At 38.6% G+C, this 17,770-nt stretch overlaps 1 long non-coding RNA gene across 2 annotated transcripts in view; it reads right to left on the bottom strand.

Moving 5' to 3' along the window:
* LOC106517018 (uncharacterized) overlaps positions 1-17,770 on the bottom strand; it is a 157,433-nt gene that overhangs the window by 105,612 nt on the left and 34,051 nt on the right. The window lies entirely within an intron of this gene.

Below are 17,770 nucleotides of genomic sequence, written 5' to 3'. Positions count from 1 at the left end.
GCAAAGTGCTTTGTTTATGAACAGATGAGATGAAACCATTGCCAAATCTGTTGCATAGCCTACTTTTTAGATTTAATTCAGACAATTTATAATCAGGATTGATAATACACTTGTAAATTTTGATGAAATGGCTTTTAATCTCAACAGAGATGGTGCTTTTAATAAAACATCCACTTTTGAACAGATGTTGGACTTAAAAAGCTAGATTTAATGTTTTGTAAATCTTTTTTGCAGTCTTTATCTTGGTTAGCTGTCTGATATCAGTAATTTAATGCAGGTGCAAAAGAAAAATAGCCTTGTCTATTATCAAACCAATATGCTGCAGCCCTAAGGGGTGGAACATACATCAACACCATCAAAATAGAACTAATGAAAAGATTAGGCCAATTAAATCATTAATATCCAAGAGACTTCTCTCCTACTTCAAAGAGAAATAGCTTTGAGAAGCAGGGGGAGGGTACGCGAGCTTCAAAGAAACTGAGATGGACAAGGCACCACACACTCGTGTATTGAAATAATAGCTGACAGAGATCCTCAGCATTTGTGTCCGTGTAATGCTCAGTGGCACCAAAAGCAGCACCTTTACCAGAGCTTCCAGTTTAATTTGTGCTGATGGGCCTGGGACTCTCTGAGGGCCCACTGATGCAGGCGGCAGTTGGCCCTAATGATGGGAGATGTGTGTGTGTGTGTGTGTGTGTGTGTGTGTGTGTGTGTGTGTGTGTGTCGTGGTCGCAGCCAATGGGCACTCACTGAAGTAAGACCACAGTGACAGTGAGCAGCTGTGTGAACTTTCCTTCTCACTCAACACGAGTAAGTGCAAAGCAGGAGCATTTCAKGGTTTGACAAAGTTGTGTTACAGCGCTGTGATTAAATGGCAACTATGTGTCGAGCTCTGCAAGCATCTGCAGACGAGGCCGAGCATCTGAGGAGTCAGAGGAAGGTGATGTTATTTATGAAACTCTTTGATGCACTATTACAGTGTTATTTGATGAAAAATCACAATGAAATCAAATGTCAAGGGATTTTACATTAATATGCAAGCTGTTTGTTAAAATAAGACTACCCTAATTATTATAAACAATGGAGAGAATCAAGCAAGCCACATGTTAAACAACCACCATCTATCTTACTCTTTGTAAACTCAGTCTGACATTTCTATGCAAATATGTTTAGTCGCTACCACTGCTGACTGTTGTCAAAATTAAAATTTGGTATAACAGGTTAAGAGAAGAAACCATGAAAAAGTTAAATCATATTCAGTTAACCTGAGAGTTGATTTAGTTTTTTATGAGTTTTCAGATATTATGTTGGGCTTAGAAAGTAGTTTTTCTTTTCTAAATCCAGAGATATCCACTTATTTAGCCATTAAATGCATTTTGTTGAGTATTTGGAGTCTCTAGAAGTGCAGAAAACTGTCTYTCCTGGTGCTACAACTGCAAAATAAGGTCTGGACTTACAAACTACAATTTGGTCGTCTTCATTCTCTTCTGGCTCTGGGTCAGACTCTGGCTCYAATATGTAAGGCTGRATGAACAAGTCGTTTGTTGTWGACATCTTTTARTTCATTTGTAAATAATATGTTTCTGAACCATTASATAGTCGTAAGCCCCTTTATMAAACCGGAGTGGACCRGTCTGGAAGCTGGAGGGGGCGGGTGTGAAGCGCCGTGTTTGRATTTAAAGAAACAGCATCAAAACAAGTTGATCTGAGACACATCTCAAAAAGAGCATGAAAGAGGGGCTTGGGGGTTAAAATAAGGAAGAATTCAGAGTAGTTCCACTTTATAAAGACCTCAACTGAATGATTTAAATGTGAAAAAGAAGAATTTAAAATCCTGATATGTCTCCTTTAAAACCTAAGCATTTAAAAATAAAAAATAAATGTTCAGTTGTCACATTTTTGTCTGAAGGGTTTTAAAGCAGATTAATGCAACATAACTAACTAAATGTGGTCTGAAAAAACACACCAGTTTCATAAGTATGGTTTTCAATAAAACTAAAACCTTTTATGTAAAGCCACTGCACTGTAGTGGAGTCAGCAGCTTAGCCTTTTAGTTATAAAGTAAACACAGTTCTTCATGTGCTAAATAAAATCCTTCAAAAACTAGACCACTTATGTTTCCTATTTTAAGAACATTTTCCTCTGAAATGCATCGCAATTGAGGGGAAGACTTACTGTTGTCTACATTTAGTCTAACTCGTCAAGAAAAGAGCAATAAAACGAGCCACAACTCCCTGTGAGGGATGGCTTCACTTTCAGGGTCAGCAGACTTTCCAAAGTAACAAGGCGAGCATATGCCGCAGCAGTTCTCTTTATGTCCCAAGAAAGATCCAATTAATTCATCAATCTGTACACCTCTGTCACCGCCTTGTGCATTTTAGCCCCTATGCCAGCAGAGATCCATCTATTACCAGCCAGCCCCCACCCTGTTCAACCTAGCGAACAGCCAGGCAGCCCGGGTGGTTGCTGGGTAATTACACATAGCCTTGACAACGCAAATGATCGTTTTCCTACCAATATATTACTTCATTCGTACTTTCAAATATGCTGTGTTTTTTTTTCTAAATGTCACTTTTTTCTCCCTCCTCCAAACTCTGTTCAATCTTGACGCGTTTGAACATCATAACAATCATTAATAACTGTCAGTCGGTAGCATCGGTTCAGCACATAAGCTGCCTCATTAGCATGGCCCAGCATTTGTTCTCTGGTAAGGCTGATTATTTTCTACAACAGGCCAGCCCAATTACTTTAGTGAAATGGTATCACATAAATCAAAACTTAACAAGGTGGCAAATTTGAAGCTATCAGATTCCAAGAGACACTGTAACTAATATGTCACTGTCACTGGTGCTCTCTGTAGGTTTGCCTCCGCCACACCAAATATATCATCCCACTGGATCTCGGAGGCTTTTGAGAGGAAATTACCATATTCAGAAAAGCGGAAGCCCAAATGGTATAAAAATGTAAACAAGAGAGTACGAGCAGACCTGCTTTGAGCAGGAAGAGAGGGTGAAATGGATAGAGAGATTGATCATGCTGTAATGTCTTTTCAGGTCATCCCGGACAATATATATAGGCTTTTCTTTTGGAACTCAGACCTCTCATTTTACTTTTTACATGATGATATTCATCCATCACATCATGACAGCTACATCAAAGCAACAACAAACATGCAAACCCAGCAATCTAAAAAATATGCTGACACCRTGTGCCGGCACATAAATACAGGAACACTTTAGGTCTGCTTTGTGTGGCCTTTTCTTTTTGTCTGTTTAAACTAGATTTTCACTCTACGCGGAATTCCCACACCGTAGCATGTGTGATAAAGTACACCTCTGTCTGTTAGCCACTGACATGAGAGTGATTGCAGAAGCAGTGTAAATGGGTTTCTGCTTGTTTGCCCTTGTTTCTTCTCCTTCCACACACAGCAGCTTTAAATACCGACTAGTAAGTGGTGAATGGTTTAAAGAGGGATTAGCTCCCACTAAAATATTCACCTCATCTCAATGTCATTTGTTCTGTTTGCTTCTCGCCGTCTGCAGCATCCTCGGCGCTCATTTCTCATTTTTAAGTGAGAATTGAGGACAGATGGATGCAAACCCAAAGTTTCTGATCTTTAGCAGAAGTTATGGAGGGTTATCTTTGGCTGTATATCTCTGCTCTGGCAGCACTCCCTTGGTGATGAAGGATTAACCACCGCAGCTGTCTCTTCCCCAGGATGATGCAGTGCGCTGCTCCCCRACACGACAGCATCGCTTAATCTTAATGTCCGCCTCTACAGAGCGGCCGCACAGGACAAAGCCAATCAGCATCACATGCCATGGGGATGGACCTACAGCTTGGCCCTGGAGTTTCTCACCCTTGCAGGCCTATTCATCAACTTCAGCCACACCAATCCCAGAGTTCTCCCCTCGCAAAGCACAGCTGAGCCAGCCGGTGATGTATGGGACAATGAAAGGGGTGTGGGCTGTCCTGGCGCACGCAAGAGAACACTTATCAGATTGCACATTATGCACTGCTTTGTGTTCCTGGGGAGGGGGAAAAAAGGGAAAGGATGGAGGAGTAATGAATGTACTCAGCCTTCTTTCAGCCTAGACCACCTATTTGCTGTGTTTAAAGAGATATATGCTCAATAGTGCTCTAGCATTAAGGATGAGGTAGATCTAGAATAATGATCACTGTTCATTTAGATAAATTGCACTCAGGCAATCAATTTGTAAAGATCTGAATTCGGCTGGAAGCAAAAACAATGGGAAGACTTCTGCACCCTCACAGTTACTGTTCCAGTGTGAGCAAAGGCTTTGCAGAGGAAGATWTGCCATAATCTTAAACACATTGCAGTCTTTAGGATATAAAACACACTAAAAAATGTAATAAGGCAGACATGTGTTGCTCATTAGCTTGAAAGCAGGAGCATGCTCCTTTTCTTGTCACGTGATGTTAGATACAGTGCTGGCAAGTGGGAAAAAGATTAAGAGTTGAGTGGCATACAGATGTAAAACACCAAGAGGCAATCATTTAAACAATGTACTGCATTTATACAATATCAAAGACCAAAGGAAGAATAGATCCCGATAATTATTTAAAGCCATAGAWGTTTGATGTAAAGATAACCATAACGATAATAAAATATATGTCTGCCATATCATGACCCAGTCTCATAAAATTATGCCAAACAACGGCACGATGATAGCCTTCTCATCGCGATCCCAAGTTCTTTGCCAACATCAGCCATCAGCTTCCCATTGAGAACCTGATAATAAAGAGATGACACTTTTATGATACCATAATTAACAGTGCTCCCGGACAAAATTAAATCAATATGCCCATCTAATATCATTTTCTCTAGTTATGCAAATCAAACATTCAAAGCCCTTGGAAAAGTGATATGAATTGCTTTCACATTTCAGTTCACACATTATCATATCAGACCTCTTGGGTTTGATGACATGGAGTATGAGGGGGAGACTTAACGATGTGAAGACTGCACAGCCACTCTGACTGCTGATTAGCGCTCGGTGACGACAGGACGATAATGTGAGTGCTCAGATTTAAACAGTTCCACTCATTTCGAAGATAAAACGTTCAATCTTGCCAAAAGAAAACCTCAACGTTAAAACTTCCAGCAGCAGAGAAACTAAATACCTACAGTGTCACGATGAGATTAAAGGCCTGGCATTCCTTGAAGGAATGTGCATCGCCTGCTGCTTTTTGTGAAACAACTAAAATCCAGCCATGTTGGTCAAACCTTAATGATATGCTGTCATGCAATATTGTGAGATCACATGAGATATAAAAACACAGTAAAAATGTGGGGAGGATGACTCTCAGCTACTACCACAGTAAAATAGATTGAGTTATAATAATTTAGGTGATGGTAAGGGTTGATTAGCTGTGGTTACCATTTTGAATTGGGGCGACCACAAAAGTTAATCAGTTGGAGATACACACTCACTGGTTACTTACTGAGAGTGTCATTAAAATCCATCCTGTGATATTTTGYTTACAGACAAGGTTTATACCAAGAGTCAGGGGCAGGCTGGGGTTGAAATTCAGCMCAGGAGCTTGGTTTGRAGAGGCCTTTTATCCAGCACAACTGATGCAAGTGGAACCATGATTTCACCAAAAATACTTGATTTGCAGTGTAAAAGCACTTTTATTCAACAAACAAAACTACTGTGTGCGTATGTCTTCAATGATACAAATAGAAAATAGAAATTATTCTATAAAAGCTTAATAAACAATCTTTTAAATGAAAGCAAATACTAATGAACAAAAAGGACTTAAGACTATATATTGACTTCCATTCATTGTTGTTTCTGCATGTATACCTAACTCTTAACACTGATCAATGCTAGTCTATTCCTAACCCAACCTAACGAAAAATTTATACACAGCATACCTCTAAACCTAACTAGTAGAGCGCAGTATGACTGCAAAAAAGTGAGGACAGGGAAAAGGTCTTCACTTCCCAAAAACGACTTCACTTTGTTGGTTAAAAACATTATGGTCTTCACTCTGTAACAGAAACAAGTACACACACACACACACACACACACACACACACACACACACACACACACACACACAGAGTAAACGAATTACTCACTAATATATTTTTTCTTCAGCTGGTAAAACAGCTATACAGTATATGAAGAAACAGGACAGGAAAACAAACTATATCCTGAAATGTAAAGAARCATGTCTTCTTCTTCTTAGTATGTATTGACTTGAATTTTAGTTGATGAAGCAGATTAAATATTTATGTATGTTCTGTGTGCCCTGAACACATCCAGAAACACAAACACATACAAACCAAGTCTGGGATGATAAGACCATGTAGAGCTGCTGAGCTGTTGGATCTGTGTCATCCCTGACCTGACTGACTTTAGTCACGCTGACCTCGACTCCTCCATCACAGAAAAAATATCTCTTCATTTAGCGCATTTGGCTGCATCTTGCACAAACATTTTCCTAGTTTCCCTCTTAGTTTCTCTGCTCTACCTATCTCTTTCCCCTTTCTTTTTAAAATGTTTGCTAAGTTTACCCATTCACCTTTCTTCCTCTTATTTCTTTTTCAGTTTGGGAGGGGACGCTTCCCTGGCCGCTCGCATTTGATGTTTGATTATTCCCCCAGCTGTGGCTGCGAGGGCAGCTGCAGCAGCATTTTATGGCATAAAAAACATACCAGTCCATTCAGCCTGGAACTGACTGGCCATTCGAAAATCCACAAACCACGCCCCTGCCAACAGTTAATGACGAAAATTGCAAAACATGTCGTTCTTGAACTACGTTTTGGAGAATTTGGTCATATCACAAATAGCTCAATATCTATAATACTGGATGAATTACAGTCATTTTTGTTTTTCCTATATGCTAAGTGGCTGTGGTGGCCACTTTAAAGGGGATGAATCACACAAAATCCACCTTTTTAGGTATTAATTGTATTTAGTTTTGTACTTGGAGCATCTGGGAATGCARAAAAGTTMAATTTAGTCTCTCAGTGATGCATATATACATTTAAATTCTGTTTGGGTTATTTTTTTAAACCCGTTCAGTTTTCTCTACTTCCTATTACATTTTCTAAACTATTACGTCACAGTTTTWGCAACAGAACTTCTAAATAAGGTCTGGACTTACGTTTTAGTGGTCTTCATTCTCCTCTGGCTCTGGGTCAGACTCAGGCTCCAACATGTAAGGCTGGATGGACAAAGTCTTCCATTTTTTACATATTTTATTTAATTTGTAAATTTAAAGTTTCTGCACCACTATATAGAATAGACAGGTCTGAAAGCCAGAGGGGTATGGGGTATTAAGTGCCTTGTTTGCATTTAAAGAGACAGCATTAAAACGAGTTGATCTGAGACACATCTCAGAAAAGGGGTGAAAGAGGGGCTTGTGGAGTAACAATAAGGAGGAATTCAGACCAAAGCATTGCAGTTCCACTTAATATAGACCCAACTGAATTATTTAAATGTGAAAAAGAAGGATTTAAAACCTTATATTTGCACTGACCTCAAAAGTCTGTCAGTTGTGATGTATATCCAGTGATTACTTTTTGTGGGTTTAGTTAAAAACCATCCTCTTGTTCATGAGCTACTTTGCTACCATTAAAAACAAGCACATACACAAACACGGGCAAAAAAAAATGTTATCACCTCACATCTTCAACTGCAAGCGGTAACAATTACCTTGAATTTCAAAGACTGACTTCTRGCTTGGTTTTTAGCAACACTTTCTGCACCGGGAAGAGAGGTAAAAGTATACGGCCTTTCCCTTTATGGGTATGAGACAAAAGAGAGGCTGTGATGGCTCGGCGCAGACAACTCGAGCAGTGGAGGGGGAGCCTAATGGCCGTGATTAATGACAATAGGCCAGAGGAGAGCTGGGACACTGGCGCTACATATATCATCCCTTCTCATCAGTCCATGCACCTCTGTGGCCTTCTCTCTCCAAACCAGAACATTACACTAAGATATATATATAAAAAAAAACCTCATCTGGTCCCAGTCAGCATACCACAGAGAAGCTTCTCGTCTGGTTTTTTATGGGCCTCGTAGATGATAGCTAAGCAAGGAAATGACATGTCGAATAAGATATAATGAGTAAAGGGGAGATGGCTTTGTGTGCGATCACTCATGTTTTCCATGAACTGAATCCTTCCTGTGCTTAAGTCACATTTCCAAGGTCTAATCTTCCATATGGGGAGAGATGAGTTATTGGCTATTTATGAATAGAAGTGATGATGAATGGCGCTGCATTTATCTGCATAAGTAACTCCAAGGGCTGGCACAGAGTTTCAGGCAGCTATAATAAACATAGTTTGCACTCGGGGCAGCTCTTTATTTATGAGCCTCTACGAATAGATATTATGTGGCCATCATCAGTTCCTTTCACTCCCTTGAGGAGACGACAGGAAATGGTTCCAGTACATGCAATAGTTTTAGAATTTAAAACGACTCGGACCAGGCTCGTTGCCATCGCTGTAATCAGCTCTACTCTGGGTTTAGTTATGACCAATTAATGAACTACATTCTTATGGGAATTATGACACACTCATGGATTTGTGGTTTTAATTAGGAGGCACCTTGTTGGATCCAAGTTAAAGCCTTCAACTTACTGAAAACATGGCAAATTAATCCCCAATTAATACAACGGACAGATTTAGTCATTATGAAACAGTTTTCCACATAAAAGGATGAAAATATCCAATATGGTCATGACCTGGGATGAATAAAAGCATTTTTAAATCTTTTTTCATGCTAAAGAGAATAGGATCTGCCAACTTCTGACTTTTACTTCTTTCCTTTTTATAAAACAAAASGCCAAAATAATCACATTTCACCTAAAATCTGTTATCCGCTTAGTTTTGTCCAGGACATAATTGACAAAAAGTTACCGCAAGGAGAGTTTAAATTACTACACTCGAGGAAAATCTTCTGTCTTGACAGCAGTTTAGTTCTGAARCATACAGCTTTAAGAGTTCTCACAGTAAATTCTTGTTCGATTTTGGGAAGCAGGGAAGTAGATATAAATCATTACTACATGTGTGTTTCGAAACWGCTTGCTACTGACAGCATTAAGAATTAGAAGCGTTTCCAGTTCCTTCCCATGTCTTTTGCTTACTGAATGCACAAACAAGACATCTTGTGAGAAAACAAAGCATCCTTTGTCTATCCAACTGGTTTTGCCTACTTTCCACGGGTGCTGTGTATAATTAATATCTCAGCAGTGCTGGAGGTTGTCATTTTTCAAATGGTTTCCCTGGAAATGTTCTACACCTCTTAATGGCCCTGCTAATGCTGTAGCTGTCATGTCTTGGACAGCTGCATTTTTACAAGACAAACTCAGCTGTGCCACAGGCTTCTCTGTGGACTTCGTCACTCTCTGGCTTTGAGGCTGGAGCAGCCAGCTGGTCAGCACAAAAAAAAATTATTAATCCTTACCTTGTGTCCAAAAGTAACAAGTCACTTTCCAGAGGTCTGTCTGGTGCTCTGAAGACTTTTTGACATTTTCTGAGGGAAGACTAAATGAACAAATAAGTCAAAACTACAGCTTTAAAACACTACTACTTCCAACAGGTCAATTAGGACAGAAAACTAAGAAAACATCAACAAGATAGAAATAAAGAAAATCTTATTTTATTTATTTATTTTAGATTATTTTGGCAAAAAATAGGAATCAATTGTTACCATGTTTGCATTTAATATGGAATTAGGAGTAAACGAAGATTTAAGAAACAAGAATAAATAGTGATCATGTCTCTGTTAGACTTTTTTCTCATAAGTCAGAGTTTTTTTCTTTCCTTCACTTTAATTCAGAAAATGTGACTAGCATCATGTTAAAAGGCTGTGGGTTGTTGGAGGTGATTAGGGTTTAAAGTTTTACAAGTCAAAGTGATTAATTTATGCAAGGCATATAATGCTTTATATAAGTTATGTAAAATAAAATTTGACTAAGTTCTGCTCTTTAGGTCAATGTGAAGTGACAAGATAAGTCAGTTTTGAATTAAAATTACTTTTCATAAGAATGCAAAAATAGATTCAGCAGAGACAGATCAACTGAATGACACTGATTTTTTTTACTAAAATCTTCACTTTAAAGAGCAAGCATTACGGCATCTTTTGTAAACTCATTATACACTACCCTTGTAAATCTGAGTGTTTTTTGGTTTATTAAAATGAAATCCTCTCTTCAAACAAAAGCCTATTTAATGTTTCTTCAAGACTGAGCTGAAAATCAAAACATCCACTGAAGCCGAGATCAGCTGGTCATGATAAGTAAAATCACCACAATATGTGATTTAATCACTGCATATCGGCAAGCTGCTGGTTTCTTTATTTCAAAACATTATCTTTTTATTTGTCTTGTGAAAACAGGCACTGTTAGCTGCGAGATGGTTATCATAATTCATGAGAGTTCACATCAAGTTCAGGACAAACACTTCATATGCTTGTTACCTCCAAACAAAATGGGAAAAGACAGATAAAGTCACTGTTTGGAAATGTGGATCAGGCACACAGTGTGTGTGTGTATGATCGGTGGATGGATGATGAAAATAAAGAATTCATTGTAGCACCCAGGCCTCCCTCAAGCTAAAAATGATTGTGTAATTCTGTTCGTCATGAAGCAAGAAGCAAGGGGTCACAAGACATAAGACATTGAAACACAAAGGGAACTTTAAACAACACGAAACTTGCAACGCAGTGTTATTTTATGTCTCTAYCTTTGAAACAGCGTGATGACGGCCCTTCAACCCCCCGTTTTCCAGAAGCTTAGACCTGGCTGTTTGATGACGGCTTATCCCTCAGCTGACATATTATCATTGGACAGGCCCCTGGCTGAGAAAAAAGAACAAGCTACGCGCAGGATTAGCCTCTACACTCGTGCTAATGCAGTCAAACTGTCAGGGAGATCAAAGCCACTCACTCCAGATTAAGACCAATTAAAGCAGGTGGCCCTGCACAAATTAATAGCTGGAGCGCTCACCTGTTAAAGAAGGAACAAAAACAGTGAGAAGCTTTGTTCTCTCCACTCAAGGGAGAAAACGTCTCGCTTTTTTGTCAGTTATGTGTTGTGGCAGGTAGTCTGCAAACAAAATCATTCGTTTCACGAGGCTGTGAAAAACTTAACGTGTTTATGAGATCGTTTGTACCCACATGAACTCAATCCATCAGATGTGAGCAGCTATGTGCTGATGCAAGCGAGACAGTCAGGATTTCTGCCTTTAATGGGGCCATTTAAAATAAATGGCATGCTCCTTGAAGGCTACAGTCTTATGATTAGACATTGATTTGGCTTTTACAGAGCTGTGAATTCTGCAACACAGTGCAAATATTAGGTGGATTTTAGAGAAAATGCAAAAAATAAAAATAAATAAAAATATAAGCTAAACAGTGAGAATTTATCTCTAACTAAAAGATGCTGCCATTTCAGTGGTGTATATTTATTCTGTGTTGAAGCTAAAAGCAGAGCATTTTTATGGAATGCTAACTGTGTGGCCTTGCAGGAATATTTTAAGGGTTTATTAAAAGTTTTAAAAGACGTTCCTGCCAGCACTAGAATTAAAGCTACTATTAAGGGTTTAATAGTCTCGGTTTTTGCAGAAATGTGAACACCGGAGTCTGAAGCATCTGAACCACAGCTGGTCCGATAGGCTGCGGGGTCATTCAAGGGCCAACGGAGGCTCTGCTGATCAAGGCCTCAGCTCTCGACAGGGGGATGAATGATGACTGCAGAGTAAATGCCAAAACTATAAATTTCGTCCCACACAGAGCCAAAGCTCCTCCAGAGTTTATTTACATTTTGACGTAGCATCTACTCTCAATGTCAAAGAATCTCAAGTCAGGGTGAATTAGCCTTTCCAGTGCACGCGCTCTGAAGCAGTTGGGAACGTTCATTTCGCAGCGACATGTCCGTTTTTTTGTGCCGCTGCGGAGAGGACTGAAAGAATCTTTCATTAACTTGTCTTTTTTAGTTACACTTTCTGAATGTTGCTTTTGAGCCGAGTGGAACCGGTCGCAGTGCGAAAAAAGCTGCTCTTCAAAAGCAGCTTTGTCTCATCAATTACAAACACTAATGAGAAAATATTGCCTTCAAAAAAAAAACAAGAAAAAAATATCTAAAAAATTCGAAGCCAGACACGTTTTTTTTATATGTGAAAAATAAATAAGCATAGTACCCCGTGGTTAACTTTCCAAAGGGCTTCGCAGAGAGCCCCATTTGATGTGGATGCCTAGAGTCGACTGTGTTTGGACAGCCATGAGGTGGAGCTGCCAGGCTTTTAACTGCTCCAGAGAACACAACCCACCACAGAGCAGCTCATAGGAGTCCCTCTGTCCTCAGGCTGGACACAAACTATCAACTGAGAGAATGAGAGAAAGAACCACAGTGGGATTTTTTTTTCTGCACAGACCTGAAGGCTAGCACAGGATAAAAGCAGATTCTAAACTTTAGACAGATTTTGAAATGTTAATCTCACTAAGTCTCCCTTTTCAAAAGGTGGGAAACTAAAATCAATATTAAATCTTTGAAACGTAACAGATGTCATTTTCTAATACTTGTCAGCGAGCGAAGGAAAATAAAAGGAAACAAAAGCCAATTTTGCAGAATCAAAATGATTTAAAATTAAATCCGTCAATGCAGAGAAACATAGATCTAAAAGATGTATTCAGACGAGGTGCAAAAAGTCCTCACTCCCGTTTTGTGGTGTGGGAGGCAGGAGACGTCTAATTTGAGAGAACGAACGTGCTTAAGTTATTGCTGCAGGAAGGCAATCTGTCAAAGGCAGGCTGTTTTGGCATGTTGCATACCACTGCTGAGATCATAGAGTCAGATTCTGCTTGCAATTACTGCTGAAGGACCTTGGATGCAGGCAGGCRGCCATTAATCCTGCTTCTGGCCCTGCACACTCTGACATGTCAAAATTCTGACTGTCCTTCGTGTCCCAGCTTTGGGAAAAACGCACCAGAGAAGCCAAAACCGCACCAGTGGAGTAGCTGATGCCATCATTACTGTAATTAGGATCCCTTAGGTCATCTATATGTGATGACTCACTTYAACTTTATTGTATGAACATAATAAAAACCCTGATATTTATCAATCACAGCCATGAAAGACAAAAGATTGTTTAATTACCTGTTAGCAAAATCTCTAAACCACTGGGTGGATTTTAATGAAACTCTTATGAAATAATTATGTGCATGTTTGCAAATAATACAATTTTGGAGCCAACCTGACTCAACTCCATTAAACATAAATTTATCATTTTTATAGATATTAAGCTAAAATTTGGTGTGGTAGTAGCCAGGAGTGCTATAAGTTTGCACAACATCTTCACTTATTAWGTTGGCATGCTACTTTGTAATTACGCAAGTTAGAGTTTCTAAATGAGCAGTCAAGACAAATACTAATGTGACGATTGCTTTGTTTTACAGGCTAATGCTAACTGATCTCAATTCATACTTTTTAATCTATCGATGTAGCGTACTGTATGTTTGTGATGGTGTAAACTGTGCACCAAATAGACAAAACAAGTAAGTAAAATAAAAGTACTTTAAAAGAATCTTTATGGCAAAGTGTATGAGCTCAAACCCTTTAACCCATGCATTCCCTAAATACAGTGAGGTGGTATATTACACATATTCAGAGGTGGGTATTACATTTACTCAGTTGCATCAAAAGAAATTACTTTGTAATTTTTCTATGCCATGCTTTTTACTTTGAGTAACATTACTAAGAGGTATCGCTACACTTGAGTAAAATTTCTGAAAACTCTGCCCAGTATGTAACTTCCCTGAATGAGGAACAAACATGTTTTAACCAGAAATGCAGCAGAGAGACATACATACGGTTTATGTTGAAGTGAGACCTTTTGTTTGTTCACAAGCTTTGTTGTTCTAATGTTTTTTAATCTGCTGACACATTTGGAGGTCAAGTTAATAAAAGGTAAAACAGTATAGTTACTTACCCTGTTCTGTAATGTTAGTTTCATAAGTTTCATAACGTAACTTTTTTTCATTGTTTCATAATGTAACTAATTTGATTTGGAAAAGTGTTTCCTCTGTTGGAATTTTTTAATTTGTAATTTATGTTATTTGTCTTAATTTTCTTCTTTTTACTCTTTAAAAACACTGAAATTTGAACATAACTTTTTAATTTTGGTCAGTCTGATGACATAATTTTAAAATATGAAAACAAGATGTGATTCCACAGTACTCAAGTGGCCTTTTGGCAACATACTTTTTTACTCTTACATGACTAATGTCTTCAACGGGTAATTTTTTACTTTTACTTGAGTAAAAATATGTTGAAGTAGTGYTACATGAGTACAACTTCTTGGGTATTTCGTCCCACCCCTGTAAGTACTAAAGTAAGGAAGGATTTTTTTGCAGTAAACGAGATGAGACTGCTGAATGCATTTTATAATCAGTCGGTTGACATCCATATGAGCAGTAACAATATCCTCCCCGAAACACTCTTTGTTCCTGAAACAAAACCATCTTGTTTGAAACACAAAGAAATCCAGTTCTGTTTGAGTGAAATCAAACCAGACTCTTTAAACACAACGTGCCTTCAAAGAAACAGATTCATCATCATCTGTCACCYCTACACCTACACACACTGCTGTCATCAGGTCATTATGTTGAGTGACACTTTATCCCCACTTCATGTGCCTAGTACTGATGAATAATTTCCATAACAGACAATGCCAAAAGTTCATACTAGGTATTAAAAAAAGAAAAGCAGGAAGTGTTCACATCAGAGAAAAATGTTGACACTGCCAAAACAAATAAGACAAACGAATCAGGATAAAGTTTAACTAAAAAAAAAAAAAATTTCTGTGAAATGTCTGGTACTTGCCAATCCCATAAAACAAAGCAGCAAATTGGCAATAAACACAAAAACATCCTTTACAAAAGGATGGGCCTGTCAGAATCCACTTGACATTCCGTGAACTGTGGCATTCTGCATTTTGTCACGCCTCCAAAATTCTGCACGGCATGTCAGGGTTTGCCTGAGCATCTGTATGCGATCTAAATAGCTAGCATGACTCCCGTGCAGATGGTCACAGGATGTGACCACCTCATATCTCCTGTTCCCATCCATCCACCACTAAATAGCTCCTTTGACACCCTGTGCCCGATGCCCCTCCGAGCCACCTCACATGATCACCACCTTTTTTTATAAAAACACAAAGATGAGATRCGGAGAAGAGCTTTATAAAAAAAACAGAAAATTACACACACACAAAACACATCCCACAAGAACTTTTGACCCCAATGTAGCAGTCTGGGTGTCACGAGTTAGTCCCCTTGATATCTTTTTTTGAAAGCCTAATGTCCAACTGCCCTTCTTCATGGCCCCCACTCAACAGTTAAATCAAATTTATAACTACTGTCAAAGGCAGGGATGAAAGATAAATTAATCTTCCCTTCACAAGTTTACATCTTAGGCATCTGGACTGCTGATCTTGCCCTAACAAGCACAGAGGTCTTGGTGAGCTGTCTTTTAATGTTGATGTGTTTATGTCTGGAGATGAATGGTGCTGTCACAGAAATCTATTTATACTGAGTCTATGGCAGTGCCACCAGATCCAGGACATTGCACTTCTCTGAGATGAGCACCAGCATCTGTTACAGGAAGTCAGCAAATGACACTTTGTTTCTGTTCTGTGTACTTTATATATGTTACAGTCATGCCAAAAATAATTAAAATGGATGTTAATGTGTCCATTCTTWGTCAATTTTGAATTTGCATTTAGACACATTACAATTATTACCTTTCCTTGTTTGACAATAATTGTTTGTAAATACATCTCAAGGTCATCTGCATAGCAATTATCCCGAGCTAATACTTTGATCTATCTGAAGGTAAAGTGAAAAATAGATAATAATGTCAGATATTTGACGTTATGGAAGCTTCATAGTTTAACTATAACCTCATCAAGCACTGGCCTTTGATTTGTCAAAAGAAAGTATTGATGTTTTAAATGATACAGTTTRTGGTATCCACCACTGTCAAGATTAAATCATCCTCTTTTTAAAATCAGTTTTAGAAAAGTGTTCAGTGCTGGCTGCTCAGAAACTGAATATATATTTATCTTTGATGGAGGATGAGCAATTTTAAATCACAGAAACAACATGGATCGTGGTCATAACAGTTAAACAACCTTTTTTTATTAACTGAGCTTCCTTTGGGTAAAGGGTAAAAAGTCAACATTGATCCAAAGTCTCTTACAAACTTTCAATTTTGTTGTTAACTATTTGTAGCTTTTAAAAAAGTTTAGCTAGAAATGACTTGGAGACAAACTACAAAATATGTAAAATCATTAAATTTTATGGTGTTTTTTATGGTAACGTAGAAAGGTTTTTGCAGTAATTTTGCTTTTTAATAAACAGTTGAAGAGGTTGTTGTTGTAAAAAAGCTGGATCACTTAAACAGTTGAACAGCCAGTTAAACAGATTTATTACTTGTCTTTGTCTCTAGTTATGAAATGTTTTCAGAGAAAAAAGAAAAAACAGTCTTATCTGCATTAAATCCACCCATTGTTCATAGGCAAAGCATAACAGTGAAAGTTGCATGAACCTTTTTGCCGATCTYTGCCAGAAGCACATGCAGACAAACAAAAAGGAATGTTCAATTTAAAGGGGATCTTAAATGAATCTCTGTACAAGAAAGCCACCTCAGACTTTTATCTCCTTTGGCTTCTGTATGACCTTTCACCAATTTTAAAGCATAAGAGTAGCAGGACTCTACTCTTGTCTTAGATAATCTGTCCTGTATCGTTCATAAACCTCACTTTATTAACTCATACACAAGGATCATCCATGTGGAATTAGAGTAAGGAATAAATTAACCGTGACAATCTACCTTTTTTCAGATGTTCCAAAAGGAAATCATAAAAAACACGCAGAGATGTTGTAACACGTGACTAGAAAATTTACTTTGAAAACCATAGACGTTTCACAGGTTTTTGCCTAATTGTTGGTGCTGTCGAAGAAGTAGAGGCTGGGGTAAAGCGAGGTGATCCCTGATGGGGGTAGAGCTGGTCCGGATTCACACAAAATCAATTCTGGCCTTTGGTGTTGGTAAGTCAGCAGGGGTAGGGGGCGAATGCGGGGGAACACATGTCTGATACCTCCTGACTTTTTCATGAGGAACTGTTTGAAGTTTCAAACCCCCACAGAGGATTCTCGGGGCGATGAATGTAAAAAGGTGCAGCTTTAAATCTCCGGCGTATAATCATCAATAAAACAGTTTGGCGAAGAAAGTCAAATAATTTTCATCTAATGATCAAAAACAGTTCCATGATATGTTACAAGCTACAAAAATGGGAGGTTTTGAACATCATTTTAATGTATTTTTTATTGACGATATTTGTTCTTTTATGACGGACATCCTTTCATTAGAAGCTCCTCTCGAGCAGCTCTGCTGGGCACAAAGCAGARGAGCACAACCTCAAAGCGTCTTTTGTTGCAGAGGCAGTGAAGGGTGGTGACTTGGATTCATGTGATGGAGTAAGGAGGTGTGGTAGGTACTGAAGAGGGTGGGCTGACAATGACRGGCCTCAGTTCTGCAGTGCTGGTGGTCCTGTCTTGCAGCTGTTCTCCTAACAACACTGCACGGTCGGCCGTTCCTCACAGAATGTCTGATATCTTCAGCTCTGTGAGTGTTTTTACTTGTAATTTAATGACTGAAATTTTGCACATTTCTCAGCCTGTTTGGACTTGATGGTGCAGCTGAACGTCATGTTAGCTTCATGTGTCTC

This window comes from Austrofundulus limnaeus, unplaced genomic scaffold, assembly GCF_001266775.1.
Source record: "Austrofundulus limnaeus strain Quisiro unplaced genomic scaffold, Austrofundulus_limnaeus-1.0 Scaffold43, whole genome shotgun sequence".
NCBI lineage: Eukaryota > Metazoa > Chordata > Actinopteri > Cyprinodontiformes > Rivulidae > Austrofundulus > Austrofundulus limnaeus.
This window is presented reverse-complemented; position numbering and strand designations above follow the sequence as displayed.